Source organism: Prosopis cineraria, unplaced genomic scaffold (genome assembly GCF_029017545.1).
Source record: "Prosopis cineraria cultivar Desert tree isolate PC_DT_omini unplaced genomic scaffold, ASM2901754v1 PC1181, whole genome shotgun sequence".
NCBI lineage: Eukaryota > Viridiplantae > Streptophyta > Magnoliopsida > Fabales > Fabaceae > Prosopis > Prosopis cineraria.
Window position 1 is genome coordinate 1 of NW_026556506.1, and position 11,260 is coordinate 11,260.

General features: G+C 32.1%; 1 long non-coding RNA gene across 1 annotated transcript; it reads right to left on the minus strand.

Moving 5' to 3' along the window:
• Positions 1-6,934: 6,934 nt before the first annotated feature.
• On the minus strand, positions 6,935-10,850 carry LOC129299502 (uncharacterized). Its single transcript, XR_008590587.1, has 3 exons — positions 10,476-10,850; positions 9,889-9,984; positions 6,935-7,384 (listed from the first exon to the last, which is right to left on the minus strand). It is a non-coding gene; the product is annotated as an uncharacterized LOC129299502 (long non-coding RNA).
• Between the last annotated feature and the right edge of the window lie 410 nt (positions 10,851-11,260).

Below are 11,260 nucleotides of genomic sequence, written 5' to 3' on the forward strand. Positions count from 1 at the left end.
GCCATGCGCGCGCCTGATTTTAACAATGCTTTAGAGATTTCACCACGATCTCATAATAGAGAGTCCCTCACTCCACATTTGTATAGGTATTTTCATCAAGTGTATCTGCAATGAATACACCATCCATAAGAACTATGAAACATATTTAGAGCTTTTGCCCAGCCTCTGATCAATGCATTCTAGCATTTTCTCAAGCTATAGAAAAGGACAAAAATTTAGTGCTAGCAGAACTAACAAATGACTTTGTCTTACCTATTGAACCTTCTTCATAGGATCTCCAATCATAAAGGTGGGTTACCCATCACTATTAATTTAAAATAGGCCTAAGTCCCATTCCCCTCAACATTTAAATAATTAATCTCTTTCCCAAGGGCTAATTAACGGATCCGTCAGATTTATATCCGATCTTACGTAATCGATTCAGATAACTTCCTTTTTTAGCATGCTTAATTGTATTTCAATCGATATTTACCTATATCATTATTCTCTTTGCAATGATTATTACCATTTGACAATTACAAATCATTGACATGGCTTGTATCAATTTTACTCATAGAGAATATTCATTGAAAAGTTTCTTAACCACTCAATCTCATTATTAGCCAACTTTCAGAGTAATAAACTCTGGCTCAAATAATATTTTATTTGGCTACTAATAGATTTTTCTTCATCTAAATATAAAATTTAGTTAACATCATTATATTGTCTTAATACAATGAAAATCTATTATATCTGATACTAACATTTATGGTATCCCTCAAATACTCATTTATCTCATACTCTTATGAGACTTAATCTCCATACAACGTATGCTATGGGATTAACACTTATTAATGCAACAAACTCTCACAAATTTGTACATACACAAATTGAGCAATAAAAATATATCATTTTTTTAAATGACATATCAACCTTATAAGAATTCATCGACACTAAATGGCAGTTCTACATAACAAAATAATTGTTTAGATGATCTCTAGCAACTTAGCTTCCAATCTAGTTTCAAATTAATTAGCTTGGACTCCACTATAGTCTTATCATTATATTGTAATTTCATCATTACCGAGAGTGGATAATTACTAATGGGTTTTCTCACACAAATTTATAACTCAGTAAACATGCACATATTTTATACAATGGGAATCCACTATTCTCAATTCCATAATTTAAAAAAATTAGTTATTTCATTGGATCATAACACTTTTAAAAAAAATTATTATCCACAACCATGAATATCTATGCCAAGATAAATAGGTCACGCACCATCTTTTAAAATACATTTATCTACATTAGATAAATGATTATATTTTTATATGTTAGTTTCAAGTTGCATAAAATTCACAAAGCCTCTCTACACCACCATAGAACTATCTTGGCATTTATAGAATGAGACTAATAACTTAGCACAACACATATATTTTCAAAATCAAGCAAAATAATAATAATAATTTTGCTAGACACAACCCCCACACTTTTAATTATCTCAATCACATTTAAAATATTTTCATGCATTGTGAATAATAACTCATGATAGAGGCATAATTACCATATATAAAATAAATTTTTCACATAAAACACTAAATTTATGAGATACCGCATATAAACAAATTGAGCTGAGATGCACATGATTATATATATAACCACTCCAAAATAGTTCATTCATGCAAATAAATACTCATTATTGTCTACAACCAAATGGTATAACAATTAAAGAATCATGCTCCTTATTAGTGACAGTTACATACTAAATTAATAGCAAAAACTCCTACTGAAATTACCAAGAGATGTTTATAACATCATTTAAATGTGAAATGATATAGCCATTTATATGTGAACCTAACATTAACCTTGACTAATTTACAAGCATAAAATAAGAAGTATTTTCAGATAACTTGGCAAAATTTCCATCATTGCAATTCATAACATTGCTATACCACCTTTATTAGCCAAGGTCAACTTCTCCATTCCAAAATCAAAGCCCCTTTTATCAATATTATTAATCATAATATATATTACAGATTAAATACTTGCTCCCAAGAACAATCAACAACTATAATGGCATTTATTTATTATTAGTATTATAAAAACCAATCAATGAAATTAATATATAACCAAAGCTATTTGTGCTATTGCTTCAATGTCTTAATAAAGTAGTGAATGGTTACTTACGCTTTTATGCCATCCCTTGAGTTAATGCTATAATATTCCAAAATTGATGGTTTATTAATGTTCCACATTGGATATAACATCAAGTTAATTTACAAATATTTATTTTTTAAAAAACTTCATCAATTGATATATACTAAATATATTACAAAAGGAAATTGCAAAGGGATGTCTTCTTCAACCTAGAACCAATGCTTTCATTCCACACAGAAAATTCAAATCATATAGTAGTTTTAACAAAACACCCATATCAAATAATTATTCATCATCATGTTCCATATGATATATTTAACCATCATATAAGAAAAAGCTTCAGGTGTTGTACTTGATTATATATAAGGATGCATTAATGCATTTCAAAATAATTCCTTTTCACAAAATAAACAAAACTTGCTCTACGAAATAAGTATAGATTCAAGTAATTGTGTTTTACATGTCTGTATATTCAACAAGAACACAATCATTTCTAGATTTAATAGCCATAGGAAACCCTGACGCTATCTTTCTGCCAACATTTAGTCAATGTTCCATAATATTCTCAATACTAAAACACAATAATTTTCAAGTAGCCATGCCCCCCAACACACACATCAATTTAAATGATGGCTCGAAACCACTAAAAGCAAATTCTAGAAATCACTAGAATCATAACTTTTCATACCTGCTTAATTACACATTGGAAAGATATGTTGGTGTGAGCCAAGAAAGTCATGAAAAACCTCAATATCAACATGCCCTTTTTTTTAAGTTTTACACTTCATATTATGATCCTAATCAGTAGCCGATAGCTCTTAAGATTGTTGGCGTCGAGAGAAAAATTATAGTCTGAGTCGTGCCCAAGTTATTTCGCTACACTGGGTTGATAAGCGGTAACTCCTCAAAATTAAATAAATTCTTCCTACTGAAAGTAGGGACACAGAACAGCAAAAATTCATAAAATAACCTCATGTATATGCACAACGAAGCAATATGATAAAAGAGGAGGGAAAGGCTAAGAGCATAAAAGCTCCTCCAGAACATGTGGCAAGCACTGCCTTTTATAAGCAGATCTTATAATACTAGGCAATAAAATCACCTTAAGAACAATTAAAAAATAGTTACAAAAAATAAAAAGGTTAAATAAATATATTTAAATAGGGGGTTATGGTAATTAATATTAATTTAATTCATACTAACTCCTTTTGAAATACTAAAGATATTCTATAATATCCAACAAAATCACACCATCAAAGAAGAACACAATAATGGAGATAAGAGAGAATGGTGCAAAGGTCGATAGAGGAGGTCGAAGATGACGTCGAAGATCTAAAGGAGGTGACAGTAGAGTCTGAAAATGTGAAGGAGATTATGCACATGGCTCACCAAGGAGATTTAAGAAAAAGTGAAGGACATTTTAGTCAGTAAAGATAATTTCCCAAGAAAATTATATTTTTCATAGGCCTAACTCTGGAAATTTCCACTCTCTTCCTTGAAAATCATTTCCTAAGGGTTCAATTTGATATTAACCAAAACCTAAGAAAATGTGAAATTCCATTCTCTTTTCTTTTCTTGAATCAAAATTCCAGTGAACCAAATGGGTCCTTGGATTTTAACTCTTTTCTTGTCTTCACTCTTCCCTCATTAACATCCCTTAATAGGATTGACATTAAAATGCACATTGCATATAGTGATTAAGTTTAATCTCTATAAAGAAATTGAAAGAATATTAGAGAAAAATTGACAGGTTGGGGCCATAACCCTTAAGAGCCATTATGCTTCCTGTTTTTTTTTAAGTTTGAATAGTTAATATTTTAAAAATAATTTATAAATTTTGGATAAATATTCATAAATAATATTTAAATTATTAAATATTAAAATATTTTATATTTTAACAGTATTTATTAAATTTAATATAAAGTTCCTAGTGCTTTTCCAAAAAAATCAAGAATAAAAATAAACCCTTTTATTTTAACAAAACTTAAGGTGCCCAACGTTCCTAAAAAAATATTTAAGGGTAAATTAGCATAAAAAATATGGTGAGAGTCCTACCTTTTGCTATGCATAGGCCCATACACATGTCATGTTAGCAAAGAATGGCAAAGTTAATAGATAACCAATGAAAGTATTTTTTTGTTGTTGAAAAAATGTTTTAGGAGAGACATTGCCTCACTTATTAGTATAGGATATCCAAAACAAATTTATAGGATATCCAACGCACCTTGAAAACAAGTTTAGACTGTTTCTTGATAAGTTTGTGATTGTTTTTATTGATGATATTTTGATATACTCAAAGAGCCCAGAGGCGCATGAACATCATTTGTGAATTGTTTTACAGACAATGAGGGAGCAACAACTTTATGACAAGTTCTCTAAATGTGAATTTTGGCTTGATAAAGTTACTTTCTTAGGAGATGTAGTTTCTAAAGATGGTATTCAAGTGGCTCCAAGCAAAGTAGAAGCGGTGTAAAATTGGCCAAGACCGACGACTGTTACAGAAATTCGCAGTTTCTTAGGTCTTGCAAGATATTATCGTCATTTTGTCAAGGATTTCCCTAAAATAGCTGCTCCACTGACAAGGTTGACTCAGAAGAATGTAAAGTTTGAATGGGATGACAAGTATGAAGACAATTTTTAAAAGCTCAAGGAGTGTTTAACTTCGGCACCACTTTTGAGTTTACCATCAGGCAATGGAGGATATGCAGTTTATTGCGATACTTCTCGTGTGGGTCTAGGCTGTGTTCTAATACAGCATGGACGAGTTATTACTTATGCCTCAAGGAAACTTAAGAAACATGAGCAGAACTACCCAACCCACGACCTAGAGATGGCAGCAGTTGTTTTTGCGTTAAAAATTTGGCATCACTATCTTTATAGAGAGACCTGTGAAATTTATACGGATCATAAGAGTCTTAAGTACATTTTTGAACAAAAAGATCTTAATCTTAGACAAAGAAGATGGATGGAGTTGCTGAAAGATTATGACTGTACAATTGTTTGCCATCCTGGCAAAGCAAATGTGGTGGTTGATGCCTTAAGCAGAAAGTCGATGGGTAGCTTAGCACATATAATTTTGACAAGGAGGCTTTTGGTACAAGAAATTCATAAACTTGAGCATAGTAGAGTCAAGTTTGAGGTTATTGATAAGGAAGCATTTCTGGCTCATATACAAGCTCGTTCTTCTTTAATGGATCAAATTAAGAGCACTCAATTTTTAGATCCAAAATTATGCAAGTTAAAAGAAGCAGTCATAGCTAGAAGTAACACTGAGTTTAAAATTGACCAGGAAGGAATATTAAAGTGTAAGGCTAGAATTTGCGTACCACAAGAGGAAAACTTGAAGTGATTTATCATGGAAAAGGCTCATCATTCTGCATATACCGTGTATCCAGGAGCAACTAAAATGTATCAAGATTTGAAACAATTGTATTGGTGGGATGGCATGAAAAAGGATGTGGTAGACTTTATCTCACGCTGTTTGACATGCCAGCAAGTTAAGGAGAACACCAGAAGCCAGCTGGGCTACACCAAAGGTTAGAAATACCAGAGTAGAAATGGGAAAATATCACAATAGACTTTGTCACCGGGTTACCTCACACTACTAAGGGGTATGATTCTATCTGGTTATTGTTGATAGACTGACGAAATCAGCTTATTTCATTCGAGTGAAGACAACATATAGTGCTGATAAGTATGCTCAATTGTATATTGATGAGATTGTGCAACTGCATGGGATTCCAATATCCATAATTTTTGATAGAGGTCCGCAATTTACTTCTCGATTTTAGAGATCTATCCAAAAAGCTTTGGGTACTCGATTGGATCTCAGTACTGCTTTTCATCCGTAAACCGATGGCCAGTCTGAGAGAACCATTCAGATACTTGAAGATATGTTAAGATCTTGTATTTTAGACTTTAGTGGCAGTTGGGACCGTTACTTAGCTTTGATAGAGTTTGCTTATAACAATAGTTATCAATCTAGCATACAAATGGCCCCATATGAAGCACTTTACGGCAGGCAATGTATGTCTCTTATTGGATGGTTTGATGTTAGCGATACTAAACTTTTGGGACCAGATTTGGTGCAAGATGCTATTGAGAAAGTGAAAATAATTAGAGAAAGATTAATAACAGCTCAAAGTCAACAGAAGTCTTATGTTGATAATCGATGTCGAGAATTAGAATTCATGGCCAGGGATAAAGTATTCCTTAAAGTATCTCCTATGAAAGGGGTAATGAGGTTCGGCAAGAAAGGTAAACTGAGCCCAAGGTATGTGGGACCATTTGAGATTTTAGAAAGAATTGGTGCAGTTGCTTATCGTTTGGCATTACCACCTGAACTGTCGAGTATTCATCCGGTGTTTCATGTATCAATGCTACAGAAATACTTATATGGTCCTTCTCATGTAATTAAAACTGAGGAGATTCAAATATCCCCAAACTTATCTTATGAAGAAATTCCAGTGGCTATCTTGGATCGACAAGTTAAGAAGTTACGGTCGAAAGAAATCGCTTCGGTGAAAGTGTTATGGTGTAATCATTCTCAAGAAGAAGCTACATGGGAAATTAAAGCCGATATGCGTGCTAAGTATCCACACCTATTTGTGGATTAAGGTAAGCACAACTTTAAATTCAGAGGACCGAATTTTCTAAAGGGGGAAGAATGTAATAACCCCAACAAAATTTAAACTAAATAAATATATATATATATATATATAGGGCAACTTACTTAAAGTGTGTTTATATTAGTTTTTGGGATAAATATAGCAAGTTAGAGACTTGGTCTAGTGGCAGTTGAGGAAGACTTCATATATCAGATCCCCAGTTTGAATCCGGAAGAGTACAAAAGAAGAGTTGAATTTTTTTTTATTTTTCTGGTCATGCAAAATTACTAAATTGCCATTGGTTTCATCAGATTTTTTCAACTCTTTCTTTCTTCTTTCTCGATGGATCTAGACTAGAGAAAGAGTTTTGAGAGCACTGACATTCTGCGCTGCCTCTCAACTGAATCTGCCTTCTTCCTCCTCCCCCGAAGCCAGCACCGTCATTCGTGTAGCCATCGTCGATGCTGTGCTTATCCGTTCGCCTCAAATGTGATTTTCTTCTCGAGTTACTACTCTTCGTTTGCCTCTGCTGCTGATTCAAGTATGAAAAGTCTTTCTTTCTCTTAGCTTCTAGTTCACGTGGGCATAAAAGATCTAGTTTTTCTTCAATGTTCATCATCATCCTCCTTCCTCTATCCCTGCATGTTGATTCATTTAAGGGTGTATGGAAGAACAAGACCCTGAAAAGACTTAAAAGAAGAATACTTTCGGGAATTTAGAACTTTAACAGGTAAGTGAATAGCATTCCTTATGAGTATTCATTGAAAATCTTTTATTAAAATATTTCATTTTTATGAATTATGTTAGTTTTAGAAATTTTGAACTAATGATAAATAATAGTCGTATTATGATTCATGCATTTTTTCAAGAAATATATCTTTAATATTGATAAAGGCACCCTTGCCTATTGAATTTTAAAAATCTCTTGATTACATGATTAGCGCAAGTTGTACATTCGTTATGGTGTATCGATTTGATAAGTTTCATAGATCTTGAGAATGAAAATTTGACTTCACAAATAATTATTTTTCTCGCATGTTTGAAATGGGATTTATAAGAGAACTCTATACAGAACATGCTACTAACGGCAGTTCCGTTAGTCTGTAGCGCGCTGTGGTTAAACACTAGCTAGTTTGTTTCGTGAGTTTTATTCTCATATTTGCTATTCGTGGGCTTCGTACTTGCGTTTGATTCCGTGGCTTGAGCTGCGTTTGGTTATTTACCCTTGTGGACTGAGTGTCCACGTTTGTAACCTGTTCTGTTAAGTTTTCAAATTTTTAAATGTTAATTATTATGTGTTTTCAAATTTTACTTGATTTTTACTAGTAATTTGTATCACTTTGAGCTATATGAGAGCAGATCGTTTTCTTTAAGCATGATAACATAAATTATTTTTAATTTATTCTTATTTTACAAATATGATTATGACTTACATGCTTATAAATTTTGGTAAAATTACTTTCAATTTTCTTGACACCATTATTAGAGATTGTCAATTTAAATTTTAAAGATTTTATCATGGGAATGCTATTTACTGGAAAAAAATTATTTGGCCTTAGATTGGTTAGCTGATGCTGATTCCACCAACGACCTTAAAAGGGCAACTAGCGACAGTGGGTGGATCTTTTTGATTGGTACTGTTGCTTTAATTTAAATATATGATATGTATGTCTTTTTGATTTGAAAAGAAAGAGTAGATGCTCCACATAAGTTGTTGGTGAATCTTATTTTTGTCTATATATATTGGTTGTTGGCTGGAAGGAGCTACGCTCCTGACTTATACTGTTATTTGTAAAAAATTTTGTTGTAGAATTTTCAAGAGATCCTAGTTATAGGGAAAGTTCTGCCAAAATTTTTACAAAAAACGTCGACACTTTCTTATGATAATGAATTTAAAGAAATTATTTTAATTCCCATGTGATTTGATTGAATTTTGTTCTTTTCTTAAAAAAATGAATGAAATAAATGTTCACTTGGAGGCTTACGAGAATGTGAGAATGGTTCACACCCATGCCGGTTACCCTCTATTTTTGGGGCGTGACAAAATTCATATTTGTGATTTCAATCAATAGATCTTATGAGATCAACAAATAATATATATTCAAAATATTTTTATAAAAACTAATAAATCATGGATTTATAAACTATACCAAAAATTTCATTTGCAATATGTAAGAAAAATTTACATTATTTTTTAAATGTAAAGAATATATTTGGAAGTCATCAATTATATATTTATAAAATATTATTATTATTATATATTATAAGAAGATATACTATGATTGAAAAAATAAAAATATATTTTTTAAAAAAATATGTTAATCCGCAGACTAACCCATTTAACCTACAGGTTAATCCATTTTAACCCACTAATTTTATAGGCTGGGCTGGCCTAGCCCATTTTTATAAAAATGTACTAATCTTTTTAACCCAACACGTTAAATTTGGCAAATTAAACGAGCTAGCTTGTAGGCTCAACTCGGTTCCTATGAAGAGGCAACATTAAATGATGGTATTGGTATGACAAATTGTCGTATCCATGGATAGATTTTAGGAAAAATAAAACTTCTTTTTATCTATCTTTTCCCATAAGGAAATAATGAGCGTTAATTCGTTCCAATTTGGATTAATGCTGCATTTGGCTTGTAAGGAAAAATATGAAGGAGATAAAATGAAGAGAAGAGAAAAATAGAGAAATACAATTTTCTCCTACTGTGCTTGTTTGAACAAGAAAAAAATAAGGAAGAGAAAAAATTATTAATTTTATATAGACAATAATAATTTTATTATTTATAAAATATTTATATATAATAAAATTTAATATTTAAAAAAATTATATATGCAATAATTTCTATCATGTATTATTGATTAAATAAAAAGATAATTATAAATTATTTTATTTAATATTGAACAAAAATTATTTTAAGGAGAATTATATTGAAGTTTCACACAAGCAAATTAATTATTGTAAGATCCATTAACAGTTGAACTAAACTATATTGATAACACAATCGGTTGTTAATGCAGTTTTGTTCAGTTATTAATAAACTTTGTAGTAATTAATTTTTTTATGTAAGACCTAACTGTAATTTTTTCAATAAGATTTAGACCACTTTAACACATGAAATTTTTTAAATCTCACCTTGCGGTGGTCAACTGCCCGAAGCTTTTTATACTTCGCTTTCATCCGGAATGTAGATGCCACCCTTCCGGGCTCAAGGCTTTTCTAACTGATTGGCTGAAAAATGCAAAAATAAACAAGAATATGCGCCAGTTGGAAACCGAACCGGGTCTATATCTTGGCAGGGTATCATTCTACCTCACATTTCAATTTTAAATATCTCAAATATACTTTAAAATTAAATATATAACATGATTTATCAATTATAATATATAATTAAAAAGACTCATCACTACAATACAATAAAATAATAAAGTAATAATATTAAAATCAATATATAAGTTCAATATAATTGAAAACATAATTAGAAATAGCAAATAGATTAATTAAAAATTAAATTATAAAATTGATATGCATAATATATTACATAATTATGTGTGTGTGTATATAGGTTGGACTATTGAGCTTGTAGGATAGGCTTTGAAAAATTAGGCCCAGTCTATTTAAGTAAATAGGCCTAATTAAAAACTTAAACTTAACTTAAATTTATTTAGTAAATAAGTTATGTTAAGCCTGAAGTAAGTCAGAGAGTAAGCTCTTGATAAGACCTGGCTTATTCCCATCTCTACCAAGAAGAGAACAGGTAGCAGTGCTGTGACCACCGTCAAGCAGGTCATGACGCTTGCCAAGCATCACAGCCATGCCCAATTCACACTCCCTTTCATGTAGCCAGTAGCCATGCTCACCTTTACCAACGGCCTCCTCCACAAGGTTGAGTTGACCTATATATATATATATATATATAGCAGTGCGCTCCGTGTATATGTGCACTCCGAAAGCGGTGCACCTCGATTGTCCAATTGAATGTATATATAGTAGTGCGCTCTGTGCACATGTGCACTCTGAAAGCGGTGCACCTCGCTTGTCCAATTGAATAGCCACCTATAATGTTAGAAGAAATTGACGAGGAAATTCATGACGACATTAGGAACAATACATACTAGAGAGAGCAACCAAGTCCTTGGTGGGGAGGTCAAAGGAGGATAAATTGGAGATGAGTTGGTTAAGGTTAGATGTAGGCATTGGGATTGAGCCATGAAGAACAGCTTGCACCACAACAAGAAGCATATTCTTTGTTTTATATTCAAAAAATAAAGATAAATAGAGTGAAAACATGACTCTTGAAAAAGATGGTGAACACGACGAAGAAAGAGAGGAGGAGCTCGATGGACTAAAGGGTGCCATGTGTCACGGCCTTGGAACTCCCTTCCCTTGAACCGTGCCGGCCTTAGCTTGATCCCTCTCTTGATCTTTGCTAAGTCAGCCGAATCCCGCAAGTAGGCAAGGAGGCTAAGAGAGCTAGATGCACAAGTAGAGAGTAGAGAGCTTGAGT